Here is a 14,932-nt window from a genome sequence, read left to right as displayed (position 1 = left end):
TTTCTTAGTTCTTCTCTTGCTTCTTCCAAAGTATGTAGAGTGAGCTGTATATCAATCACCTAGTTTTCTATGACCTTCCCAAGTTTGTAGACTTGCATTTCTAGATCTTTTCTCCAAGCTATAAGGCTCCTGCTTGTGAGAACTAGGCTCTGATACCAATTGTGGAATTTAAAAATGGGAAGATTTACTTCTGAGAGGGGGGTGAATTAGAAGTAACTAACTTTAACCTTTTAAAACTTTTAACTGAGATCATTCACATGCATCTAACATATCTAATTAATATTAAAGTAAGGACATGCATGAAAATAGATAACACAAGATTTTGGTCACCCAAAAACCCTTCAAAATGAGAAGGTAAAATTGGGGTGGAGATGACCCCACAAATTATCACTGCAGTAGTATGTAACTATTTAAGGTTACAAAGTTTGACCACTTCCAATGGTCTGCCTTGTGAAAGCCTTGCCCTGTTAAAGGCTTTACACTCTGTTAAAAGTGACCTGGTTAAAGAATTTACAAACACTCACTTGGAATGTTACCCTATTAAAGGATTTAACACCTTGTTGAAAGGGTTACAACATGGCCATTAGACCAACCTATCATCATAGGATTTTCATTCCTAATACAATGGCTAGAAAGTATTAGAATCTAATGACTTGATGAATTACAATCTTTAATTGCTGATTCTAGATCCTTGTTCTGCTCAATCTAATTTTGATCCTTCCTTGATTTGATATGTCTCTACTTGAAGTACTAATGCTCTGTTCTAACCAACTGGATTCTGCAATGCTACTCTTCCCTCTAAGTCTTTATACCCTTATGAACTTTGATAGCATTCTATCATGCATTCCATATATCTCTCTCTTGCACATACATGAATTATGGGGTTTCATTTTCCTTTTAAAGGTTTTCGAAGACTTAGGGTTAGGTATGAATCTACTATCAATATTCATTCTTCTTTTCCTACTCAATTCTTTTACATTTCCTATTGGTTGCATGCTTTCTCCATTTTTCTTATTGACTGCATGATAATTACATTGGGAATGTAAAATATTCAATCTTATTTTTAAGATCCTTTGAGATTCATCTTGAGTTCACTCAAAAATGGTTTACATCTAAGTTTGTAAAGGCACAAACTCATATGCTGATTTTGTGTTACTCAACACTTACTAATTGCTGATGCTCGATACACATAGGAATTCTGTCTCACTCGGCATCTATAGTAACTCTATCTCATTTGGCATCAATACTCTGCTTGGCACCTATAGTGACTCAGAATCACTTATCACTCAGCACTTGAATCTTGTTTGGTAGTTGAAGTTCACTTAGCACATGCTGAATTTCTAACTTGACACATATTGTCCTCTTGGAATCAATAGCATTTTGTCAGAACATGTCCTATCTCTTCACTCTAGTAGTCCTATAGCTTGACATCTGTATTATACTTGACATCATCTTGGAAATTGGTTGTGTGTCAACACTCAAATGTCAAAACCAATCTAAAAATAACAGATTGAAATCCTCTAACCAGGTCACACTTAACAATGTGTATTGTAACCTTTAACAGGGTTGGCCTTTCATAGGGCATCACTTCAGAAGAGTGAGAATGAGTAGCATGTTACTGGTAGTTTTTCCCAAATTGGGTTTCCATGTAAAATCATTATGTCAAATGTCTTATTGAATCTGTTATGTTTCATGCTTATATTTTTGCAAAGTTGATTTGACAGTAACCTACAAGTTTAAGTGATTGTGTAATCTAATGGATGCATGCATGATGAATATGTTTTATGGAAACAGGTTCACTAATCTATGAAAAGTTTTATTTGTACATTCGAACCTTGGATAACTAATTCACCCCCTCTCAATTATTCAAAAGAATTCCAACAATTGGTATCAGAGTCATCTACTTAAGAGGACTAGTTTGAAGGTACTAGAAGCAAAAAGATTAGGATATCAAAAAGAGAGGTACCCAAGCTTAATAGAGATAACTTTGCAATGTGGAAAAGTTTGATGAAGCTACATCTAGGATGTCTAGGAGATCATGCACAATTTACCATCATCATAGAGCATGTTGATTGTGCTAGAGCCCTAACTACTGAAGATCTAAAAAAGAAGAAAGAATACAACTAGACAGTGTTGGAGATTACCTTTTCCCTAAGTTATGCAAAGTTTGATGACATAAAGGGTTGTGATAGTGCAAAAAAATGTGGGATGCTCTTTACACCATTTATGGAGGAGACACAAATGTTCTAAGAGCCAAATCTGAAAGTCTTAGAGGTAAGTTTGATGATATGAGAATTTAAGAAAGTGAGAATGTTGCTCACTATTGGTCTAAGACAAAATATGTTGTTAATGCTATAAGAGGAGCTACTGGTAAGATAGATGATGTGACTATACTAAGAATAGTTTTGAGAACACTTCTTTCCATCTATGCTATTAGAGTTTCTACAATACAAGAACTGAGATGTATACCAAGTTCTAATCTGACTCTTACAGGTCTAGTAGGTAGGCTCACTGATTTTGAACTATCTAATTTTGATTACTTCAAATTTGACAATGTTGAATCTACTTTCAAAGCTATGCTATCATTGAAGGGACCTAATGAGAAGAAGAAGAAAAAGGTAAAATATGTTTACTATGATAGTGATATAGATGAGGAGGATATAGAACAACTTGAAGGATTATTGGCAAGGAAATTCCACAGAGCTAAATGAAAATTCAAAGGTAATCTACCTATCATGTGTTTTAATTGCAATGAGGTTAGTCATATTGGTACTAGGTGTCTAGAGAAGAAAAACTATAGAGGTGGAGACAAGGAAAAGAGTAGAAGAGATGAGGACAACAAAGATTATAAAGACAAAGGCAAGAAGTCTTGCTACATTGTTGAAGAGGAAACTAAAGATGGATATGATGATCATGATGATGAAGTGGTGTATGTTGTAATGAGGATGATTCTAGTTCTAATGAGACAACTGCAGTGTGTTGTGTGAACAAGAATGACGTATACATCATTAATAGTGGGTGTTCACATCACATGACTAGAGATAAAATTAAGTTCATTACCTTGAATTATTATGATGGAAATAGCATAAGGTTTGGTAATGATGCACTTTTCTAATAAAAGGAAATAGGTTCTATCAAACTCACAAAAAGATTTTATGTGACAATTCTTATTATGTTGAAGGACTTAACTATAATTTGTTGAGTGTTTCACAACTAAATAGTTTAGGTTGTAAGGTTAAGTTTGAGAACAAGATTGCTAAGATATATGATACTAATGGAAAACTAATTGGAAAAGGTGATCAAACTAGATGTAATCTATTTTTTCTTGATATGGATGATGTTACATGTCTAATTGTAGAATTTGATGATGTGTGGTTATGGCACAAGAGGTTATGTCATGTTAATTTTGATAACTTGGTTAGTATCAATAACATGAGAAGAGTAAGAGGTTTTCCTAAGTTGAAGAAACCTGACAATATAATTTGCAAACAATGTCAATTAGGCAAGATTACAAAGCCAAGTTTTAAGAGTAAGATTCATACCTCTAAAGGAATTTTGGAGATTGTTCATATTGACTTATGTGAATCAATTGATGTGTAAAGCTAAAAAGGTGATAAATACATTATGCTATTTATTGATGATTATTCTAGGATGATGACAATTATGTTTCTGAAACATAAATATGATGCTTTCCAAATGTTTAAGTGGTACTTAGCAAGAGTTGAGAAGGAAATGGGTAAACGTATGAAATGTTTGAGATTTGGTAGAGGAGGAGAATTTACATCAAATGAGTTTGAGATGTTTTGTAATAAAAAATGAATCAAAAGACAAACATCTACTCCTAGAACCCCTCCACAAAATGGAATTGCTGAAAGGAGGAAAAAATCTGTAATGGACTGTGCTAGGACACTCATGATGGAGAAAAATATTGCTTTGAAATACTTGAGAGAGACTATAAGTACAAATGTCTATACCTTGAACCATGTGCAAGTAAATAAAGGTACTCATTCAACACCTTTTGAACTATGGTATATATGCTCACCCAATGTAAAATATTTTAAGGTATTTGGAAGCAAGTGTTATATTCTCAAAGATTTTAGGAATGGTAAATTAGATGCAAAAAGTGAAGAAGGTATATTCCTTGGCTATTCCACAAGAAGTAAATCTTATAAGTGTTTAAATACTAACACCAATGACAAGGAACAAGTTGAGAAATGATACATGTTTTCTTAGCATGCATGAACCTAAAATAGTGAAATATGCCTTAGAAGATATGGACTAGAGTAAAGCAATGAAAGAAGAGATTGAACATATTGAGGAAAATAAGATATGGACTCTAGTTCCTAGACTAGAAGATAAAAATGTGATTGGCACCAAGTGGGTGTACATAAATAAGTTATATGAAATGGTGAAGTCACAAGGAATAAGGCAAGATTAGTTTTCAAGGGGTATGCACAAAAAGAAGGGATAGGCTATGGATAAAAATTCACTCCTATTGCAAGATTGGAAGGAGTAAGAACTCTACTTGCTTACCCTATATACAAAGGTTTCAGAGTTTATCAAATTGATGTTAAATCTACATTTCTGAATGACATATAGGAGGAAGTAGTTTATATAGAACAACCAGAAAGATTTTTTGATGCTAACAACAAAAGCATGGTATGTAGACTACAAAAAGCTTTATATGGTTTGAAGCAAGCACCAAGAGAATGGTATGAAAGGCTTCAAAATTATCTTGTGAAGATTGGATTTGAGAGGACTGATGATAACAACAATCTATACTTAAGATAGAGAAAGGCAAAGGTATTTTACTATCTAAATTTTTTGTTGATGATATCATATTTGGAGGTCAAGATACTTTATGTAAAGCTTTTGCAAATAAAATGAAGAAACAATTTGAGATGTCTATGTTTGGAGAGATCAAATTCTTTGTAGGTTTGCAAGTACATTAGATGAAATATGGTATAAACACCACTTAGTCAAAATATGTAAAGGAGATACTAAAATATTTTTGATTGGAAGATTCCAAGACAATAAGCACACCTATGGTGACATCACATAAATTGTCAAAGCATGATGATTCAGCTAAGGTGAATCAAACATTGTATAGGTCTATGATGGAAAATTGTAATATGTAGTATATAACAGACTTGATATTACATTATCTATTGGGATAGTTGAAAGATTATCTGCTAATCCTAGGGAAAATCATTTGATGGCTATTAAGAGAATAATGAGATATCTGAAAGGAATAAAATACTATGGTGTATATTACAAAAAAAGTAAAAATTAAAGTTGAGAGCCTGCATTGATGCTGATTGGGCTGGAAATATTGATGACAGAAAGAGCACTAGTGAAGGAGCATTTTTCTTAGGAAAAAGGTTGGTTATATGAACTAGCAAGGAACACAACTACATATCTCAATCTGCTGCTAAAGTTGAATATGTTGTTACTACAGTAAATTGTACAAACATTGTATGGATCATATGGATCAAACAACTACTCAAAGGTATGAAGGAGGAAATCATTGAAACTATGATACTTTATTCTAATAACGCAAGTTCTATAAATATATCAAAGAATCCTATGATGCACACAAAAACTAAGCATATTGCAATCAAGTATCTTACTTGAGAGAGTTAGTTCAAGATAAAGAGGTGAAGATGGAATATGTGAATACAAAAGAGAAAATAGTTGATATCTTCACAAAAGAATTACCTAAAGATTCACATGAGTATCTAAGAGGTAAACTAGGGGTGTGTTGGTTAACAGTTTGTCCCTCTTGCTAACTTGGCTTTACCTTGACTCTAGATGCCCAAAATGTGAAGAAATAAAAAGATGTCACCAAAAAATGGGCCAGTATATGTATTATATCACTACCCTCTAAATTATAAGGTACAACTCCCTTATATACAATATATGTAATGAATTGTGTTTTTAATATATCATTGGGATAGGGGGTATGCTCTTAACCTAAGAGGAGAAGAGGATAAACCAGGATGCTCATAACTACAAACACTCCAGGCAAAAATAGATTTGGGTAACTTATAACACCCAGTGGAATGGATATCACAAGCTACCTTGAAGTTCTTCTAACATCTAATCCTAAGTCTAAGTGCAAATTAGTCCAATTGAACTACAATCTAGAGATAGAGCAAAGATGCATATGAAAGATGAAATAGAATCCACCTAGACTGATAAATCTCTACTAAAATGGAATCTAGTAAGATATCATTAGCTTCAAATACACCTATCCTACAATCCCATAGAAATTATTCTAAAATGCAAGGTTAGCTCGGCTGAAAGAGACAATGAAATGAACCTAGGCATGCTAGTCCTAAATGGAATCAGAACATCACATTACCTAACTAAAAACATCATACAAATCCATCATTCCATCCAACTTTTTGATTCTCACTCAACATCTAGAAATGCAGGGGGAAAAGTTAGACAAAATTACCGATCTTTTCTATTAACTTAGAAATTACATATATAGGCCCCCTCTTAGGGTTCTTGGCCAATTACAGATTCATCAATTACATTAACAGATCACTTGAATCACTTCATTGATTAAAATTTAATACATCAAATAAAGAAAGCATAAATGATTAGAAACCCTCAAAATGGTTCACATTCTTTTCTGATCTATAACAATCATCTGGGTGCCAAATCCATATAATTTGAATCTCAATGATCATAATAGGCTTCAATTCTCATCGTTGATCTCAAATCAATGATCACAATTAAAACATTATAAACCTTCCTTTATTTTCCCTTTATGATTTCCTTTATGGGTCCCTTTATACACATGTGTCTAGCGCTCATAGCTTCGCTACTTAAGTTGTTCTGAATCCTTTTTAGCCTACGACATTGTGACTACTATTTACCTTAAACTTTATTGGTTTTCACACCATCGTTATGGTTTATCCTTCAACATCTTCTTAGATTGAAATCCCACAAAAAGGTTTAACTCTATCATTCACCTTTGTAGTCATTGCTTTGCAACATTAACTTTGGGTTCTCTTTAACTACCCGTGACCTTGTGATCTTTAGTTTTTGTTGCTTTGCAGCTTTGACTTGTAGTTATCTCTAACTACCAGTGACCACATGATCACCTCACCTTTAATTTCTTTCACTCAATCACTATGTTTATCATAGGTTACCTCTAACCACTCATGACAATGCAAACAATGGTTTTCATTGCTTCACTGACTTGACCAGTGATTAACTTAACTTGCTTGTGACCCTTGGATCATAAAACTTCAAGTAAGCTTCAACTGCATGTGACCTTGCGATAATTGTTTGAGGTTAATTTTTACTACATTTTTTTTGGGTCACAACCTAAAAACCATTAACTATATGATCACCTACGACAATGCGATTGTTTTATTTTAAGGTTTAATAGTTAATGCTTTCACCGAGTCCTGGCTTAAAATGTTAGGTTAATTTGAGTAGTGTGATCTTGTGATATTTTCTATTCTCAACTTTGCTAAGTTGAATTTGGGTTATCTTTACCCACTCACAACCATGCAATGATCATTGATCTTTAAGATCTGGCAATTGAAGAGATACATCATTGGACACTTATACTTCCATCTTTAAAACATAATCTATCAATCTAATCTTCATCTGATGATTCGGATTTAGTCTCTGAGCCCTTTGAATTATCAACTTTGCAATGTAGGTAGTCAGATCAAATATGAGCCATTGATTTAATTTCAAAGAAAGTCATACCACCTTTGATTGGGTTGTTTCACTATTTCTAAGGATTTATCTATTTCTCCTACATTCGTCCAATTTCTCTAGTTTTCGTGATGTTCTTGTGATTTTCATATCATATTTTAGTCTTAGTCCTAAATGTTCTTTGTCATCATTTTCTCTAAATATGCTTATGATCTCTCCATTTTGCCTATATTATGTCTTCAATGAAACACTTGATCATAGAGTTAGGTTTTCTGAACAACTTTCCTCTCATCTGAGAAATGCATAAACTTACCCTCCCTTTCCTAATAACCTAATATGAACCAATGCATTAGATTGATTTTGAATGTCCACTAGGTGCACACAAATGAATATATGAGAGGAGAAGTTCCTTAAAGGCAATCTAGACATAGACATGACATCACATTGATTCAATCCTAATCCTAGAATTTTGAAAAATATAGGGGATTGAAATCATGGAAACAAGGTGATACCCTTATCTAAGGCTATTCAAGAAGCATGAGAAGTCCCCTATATCAAATGAGATAATTAACATATGTTATACATTAAAACAGTGGATCTTACTTTAGGAGCTACATAAAGTAATCAAAGAGCTGGAGCTACAAATAAGTCACAAGTTAGGTGACAGAGGGAGAAACTAAAAATGTTCATATCTGCATATTAAGATGACAAGTCTTTGGCATTGTTGTTAAAGAGGGAGATATTAGGAGAGATATTGGTGGAAATATTATACAGATAGAAGAAATATGGAATATCTACTCAGAGGGAGCTAGTGTACCTGTTGATTACTATAGATTAAGAAATAATTACATCTACCTAGTAAGAGGGAGATAGTGCTAAAGGAGATATAAGAAGTGATCAAGAGGGAGTCATAAGGATGAGTTGATTTTCTATTGATCATAACATAATTTTGTAACCTATACAGAAGATGAAAGCTGCTGATAGAGGGAGAGATTTCAATACAAGGAATTATTTTCTTTTTTTTGTATTCTTGTTGGTTGGACTAGTTTGCCATCAATGCCAAAGAGGGAGATTGTTGAAAATAGATTGATACAAGTACGAGAATGTGTTTCAATCATTTTTTTGTCACTGATGTCAAACCAACTACTTGCTATTAAGACAATTGCTTAGATGATTTGAGTTCTATCATTTGTTTGATTGATGAGGAGGTTTTGATCAAATGAGATAACAATAGCACCTTGAGAAAAGGTTGAGTTATGGTATGAAAAAGGAATACAAAGACAAATTAAGATAGTGATGTTATAGTGCATTGATTATATACTTAAGGTTACAAAGGATGGATACACTGATTAAGTTCAAAGAACAAGTAAAGTTTAGTTGATGCCAAGCACCAATAAACTTTATTATTTTCTGAGCAATCTAGTTGATGCCGAGTGGAAGAACAGTATGGAAGTTGAGTGACAACATATTGATGCCAAGTGCCATTGTTCATGTTAAATGATGGATTTGACAAATGTGAGCTGACTATTTTGTTTTCTTGAATTTTTGAAGTGTGTGGAAGATAACTATGATGAGTTGGTGGCACATAATTCATGGTAAACCATTTTGAGGCAAATTCAAAGAGGATTGAAGGAAAAGTTTCTAGAAGGGAATAAAATAAAAATATGGGTAGATTCATTGAATCTTACCTAATCCTATCTAACCCTAAAATGGATGATAGAGGTTGAACAAAAAAAGATCTTAATTTTCTATTTATAGAGATGGCTGATCAGAAGCAAAGGTTTTCATGTGCGAGAACCTAAGAAAGACAAGGAGTCTAGGGTATTGCTTCATTAAGTGACCAAATAGAAGAGACTATTATTAGAAAGAAAAGCAAGAAGGCTTAAGGGTATGGATTCTTGAAGGGTGAACAAGCTATCAGAGTTGAAGAGTGTGAAAGCCAACCAGGATGAAGGACTAAAATAAAGATCTGTAATCTACAAAGTGAGTTGTAAGTTGTTATTAGATCAAGCCTTACTATTAATTTCTAATCATTGTACCAGTCTACGATAAATCCTTTAGATTAAGGTTGACCTAACATTCATTTATAAATCCTTTGATTGGGTGAGATTACAAGTGAATGATCTAAAGTCCTCTAACAAGGCTCACTTCTAACAAGGTGATTGAAATCCTTTAACTAGGTCACATTTAATAGTTTGTATTGTAACCTTTAACAGGGTTGGCCTTTCATAGGGCATCACTTCAAAAGAGTGAGAATGAGTAGTATGTTACTAGTGGTTTTTCCAAAATTGGGTTTTCATGTAAAATCATTATGTCAAATGTGTTATTGAATTTGTTATATTTCATGCTTACACTTCTACAAAGTTGATTTGATAGTAAACTACAAGTTTAAGTGATTATGTGATCTAATGGATGCATATATGATGAATATGTTTTATGGATATGGGTTCACTAAGCTATGAAAAGTTTTATTTTTACATCTGGACCTTGGATAACTGATTCACCCCCCCTCAGTTATTCTAATTTCCAACAATAACATGGTGCATTATTTCCAAACTTTACACAACTACCATTATTGTGTTCTAGCTTTTCAAACTTGTATCATGAGTCATCCGATGTGAGAAACCACTATCAATCATTTATCATTCTTTCTAACATGTGAAATAAGAGTAGTTTATTGAAACTTTTCATGTTCATCAATTTCATCTTTTTTTGCAACATAAACAACTTCTTCACAATGTTCATCGGAATCACATTTAGAACAATCTTCTTCAACAATGTAATAATATTTCTTACCTTTCCCTTGTAGTCTTCATTACCTTGGTTGTCTCTATTGTCTTTCCTTTCCTCCTTTTCATCTCTGTCAGTATACCTTACAACAATATAACCAACTTTAATACATGTAAAACAAATTATAGGAAGTTTACCTTTGTATTTTCCTTTTCCTCTTGGTGCCTTTTTGCAAAGAATGCTTCTAGATTCTCAAGGTCATCATGTAATTCATTATCACTATCCATAAGATTAATTTTTTCACTTTTTCTTCTTTTAGATCCATCAAGGGTTAGTTGAGACTTGAAAGTAGATTCGACAGTAGAAGGTATATAATTATCAAATTTTAACAATTCAAATACAATGAGTCTACTTGGTACCAACTAGACTATCCAAAATTAGGTCATTACCAGGTATACATCTTAGTTCTTGTATTGCAGATACTCTAATGGCATAAATATTAAGTAAAGTCCTTAATACCTTGTTGATCACAATCTCTTTAGTTATGTCTCCTCCAACACCTCTAATTGCATTAACCACTTCTTTGATTTAATCACAATATTGGGAAACAATTTCTCCTTCTTTCATTCTCGCGTCACTAAACTTGCCTCTCAAACTTTTAACTTTATCCCTTAACACATTTTTGTCTCCTCCATAAATTTATATCAACTTATCTAACATTTTCTTTGCAGTATTGCAATCCTTCGCATCATCAAACTCAACATAACTTAGGGAAGATGTTAGATCTATCATCATTTGATTGTGCTCCTTCTTTTATTTTATCTTTTCAATTGTCATGGGTTTAGGTACATCTATGTATTCATTGTCAAAGTAATATAGTGCATAATTTCTAATTCTAGATAGATGTAATCTCATCAGCATTGCCATGTTGGGAAGTTCTCTTTGTTCAACTTGGGTATCTCTCTTTTGTACATTATGATCTTTAGCTCAAGTCCCTTCAACTTTCCTTGCAAGAACTAGTGCTCTGATACCAATTGTTATAATGATTTGAATATCTAAGAGGATTGGGGGGGGGGGGGGGGGGGGGGGCGGGGGGCGCATGAATTGGTTATCCTCAGGTCTAGATGTGCCAATTCAACTTTTAACAACTTCAAATAACTTAATCATTCTCATAAATCCACTTGGTCAATATAGAAAATCATTAGTTATTCAACTTATTCATATCAACACCTAGCTCTCTATTTTAGTGTTGGCCAAATTATAGAAACATGTAATGGTATATAGCATGACACATGAAATAAAAATTCATACAAGTATGACACCAGGATTTAATGCAGAAACCTTGTTTTGAAAAAACCACCAAGTAATGTGCTACCACTTTTTCACTCTTCTAAAGTGAGCTTGATTAAGAGCCAACCCTATTAAAGATTATAAAACACACTATTAGGTGTGACCCTATTAAAGGATTTAATCACCCTATTAGGTATGTCCTTGTTAGAGGTATTAAAAACTGTAACATTAGAATGTCACATTGATTAAAGGGTTTACAACATGATTGCTAAGTCAACCTTGATTAAAGGATTTTTACTGCTATAATGGTTAAAAAGTAATAGATAGGTTGATTTGATAAATTAAAACTCACTTTGCATGTTCATATCTCCATTCATCTCATTCCTAGTTCACTGACTAGTCTTCATCATATTCTCCATCTTTGATATGCTTGGCAACACCTCAAGCAATCTCTCTTTCACCAACTTCTCACTTTTCCTCTACAACTCTTGTTCTTCACAAATTCTTCACAAATTTTCTAGCCAACCAACATGTAAAACATCTCATATGCCTCCTTAAATAGATAGGTTTAATATTTTACCACTTAAACATAACCATAGATCTTAGGGTTTGATCAGATTCATTTAATTTATTCATCATTTAATCTTTCTTTTTCTTTCCTTGAAACTTTTGGAAACTTCTCATTGAACCTTTGCCTTATATTTCATAACAAAATTAATTCATAAATTAAATATGCAATCTCATTAATCCTCATCTTTAATACATTTTGACTATTCTGTAAATTCAACTACGTCAGCCTCAAATCTTGGTTGTTTCTCAAACTATTAATTTGTTGACACTTGATCATCACTAAATTCATTAGCTTAGTTATCACTAGGTAGCTCAGTCACTACTGATCTACCTCACTCGGATTGCACTAGCTTGCTTGGCCATCAATATCCTTGGTCACTACTTTAATTTTCCTTCATCTTGCTTGGTCATTACCATCACTCGACTAATACTTATTTGCTCAACTAATACTTAAGTTCCTTAATCTTCTACTCAGTAATGCTTAACTTCTTCATTGACCTAGTAACCTTTTGCTCAATCAAACTAGTATTTTACTTAACTTCTTGAATTCTATTAGTCATTTGTATTGGAATTACAATAGGAAAGATAAACTTTGAGAGGGTGGGGGGTGAATTAGTGCTTTAAACTTTAACCCATAAAACATTCACCACACATCCATCTCATAATTCAATAAGTAAATTGAAATACGATGTAAAGCATATACATCTAAAGTATGTAAAAAAGCAAGTATTCACACATATATGACACAAGATATGATTACCTAGAAACCCTCCAATGAGAAGGTAAAATCGGGGTGGGAATGAAACCCACAAATCTTCACTAAAAAAATAATAAAGTGTGTCCAATGAAGGTTACAATGTTTGATCATGAAAAATGATCTACCCTGTGAAAGGTCTGCCCTGTTAAAAGCTTACAAAGGCTGTTAGTGTAGACACCTAAAAATCCTTTAGAAAATAAAGTATTTTTATTTTTTGAAAAATTCCTGATGACATCATCATTTATTAATTAATTAATTAATTAATTAATTTTTATGCCATTAAATCCTTTTATCTTAATTAAAAATATTTAATTAAGGAATCCCTCCCAAAAATGTTTAAATCTTATTTAAACATTATTTTCTTATTTATTAATTATTTAATTAATAAATTGACCAAAAATCCTAAAATAAATAAAAAATTTATTTTTTGCCCAAAACTTGGCCAATTTCCTTAAGACCACTAACCTCTTCCAAAATCTTCTAATCCTTCTTTAATTTTGATTAAAGGCTAATCCCATCATTTGCTACCCCTAATCCCAACTCAAAATATTTAATTAAGATTAAATATTAATCCTCATGTTTATTAAAAAAGTTTTAATAAATATATCCTCAACCCAAACCCTTGAAATAAATAAAACTTTATTTATTTCCTAAAAATCTAATTTATCCTCATCCTAAGAAGTTCTAGACTCTTCTAGAAAGTCTTCATCCTCATCCTAGGAAATTCTAGACTATTCTAGAAAGTCTTTATCCTCATCCAAAGCCTAGACTCTTCTAGAAGATGTCTTTAACCCTAATCCTAATCCCCTCCTAACCTTGTCACATTCCCTAAACATGGGTTAAAACTTACTAACCCAAGCCAAAGTTAACAAATATCTCTTCCTTCACCCACCCTCATTAAATGCCATCCACTTGCCTATCCTTAAGCTAATCCTAAACCATCCTAATCCATCCTCTAATAATTTGCACAAGCCTAAGCAAGCTTAGAACTTTCCTAATCAAGTCCAAGTCGAAATTGCTCTCATCACCCTCAAAATATCTCAACCATAAAACTTTATGAAGTCCACTAGGTCATAAATGACTCTTACAAGCCCTTTTATTGCTCTTACAAGTCATTATGAGGGTCTTTATGAAGATTTTATCCTTTGAGCCTCCTTTGTTGACTCATCCTCCCCCTTTCCTCCATCCTCTCACCATGTGACATGTGTCACTCTTTGATTGGCTATAAGGAAGCACAATCCATGTGCTCTCCTCTCATGCAATCTGAGCCCTCCATAAGCTTTTTCCCATCCTTGCATCTTAGCCCTCAAAACCCTCAAGCCTCTTGCCTATGAATTGGATCCTTCCCCTTTGCAAAATAACACAATCCATGAAGTAAAGTCATAATGCCATTTTGAGAAGCCATTTTACATCAAAACCATACACTCACACCCAAATTCCAACTCCATTTGAAGCCCTTTTTGAAGCATAAAGCTTGAGCATACATCCTATCTATTTAGACAAAGCTACTCAACAAGAGAGCTTCTCATTGAGAGAGCCCATTAATGGCTCATATTCTCAATTGAGAGCTCATCTTAGTCTATCTTGAAGTTTATGAATTTTGTTTAGTTTGTAGAAGCTTTATTTAAATTTAGTTTCTATTAGCATACTAACATTGCTCATATACATTTTGGCACGCCCGGTGGGACCCCGCATGGGTCATCTTAATTAGCTTTTTTAGTCAAGTTTTGTATGTTATTTGCTGATTTTGGCTAATTTTTCTTATTTTTGTGATTGGTAGGATTGTATAAATTGGTTTTGTAGGTCCACATGAGCATGAAGAAGACAAAGGAACTCATAATCTATCTCATAGTGTTTGCAAATTTTTCAAGCTTATAGGTGGACAAAGAACTTGAAATTATT

The sequence above is a fragment of the Cupressus sempervirens genome, chromosome 11, assembly GCF_028749045.1.
Source record: "Cupressus sempervirens isolate cs-2001-9-10 chromosome 11, ASM2874904v1, whole genome shotgun sequence".
Taxonomy (NCBI): domain Eukaryota; kingdom Viridiplantae; phylum Streptophyta; class Pinopsida; order Cupressales; family Cupressaceae; genus Cupressus; species Cupressus sempervirens.
This window is presented reverse-complemented; position numbering follows the sequence as displayed.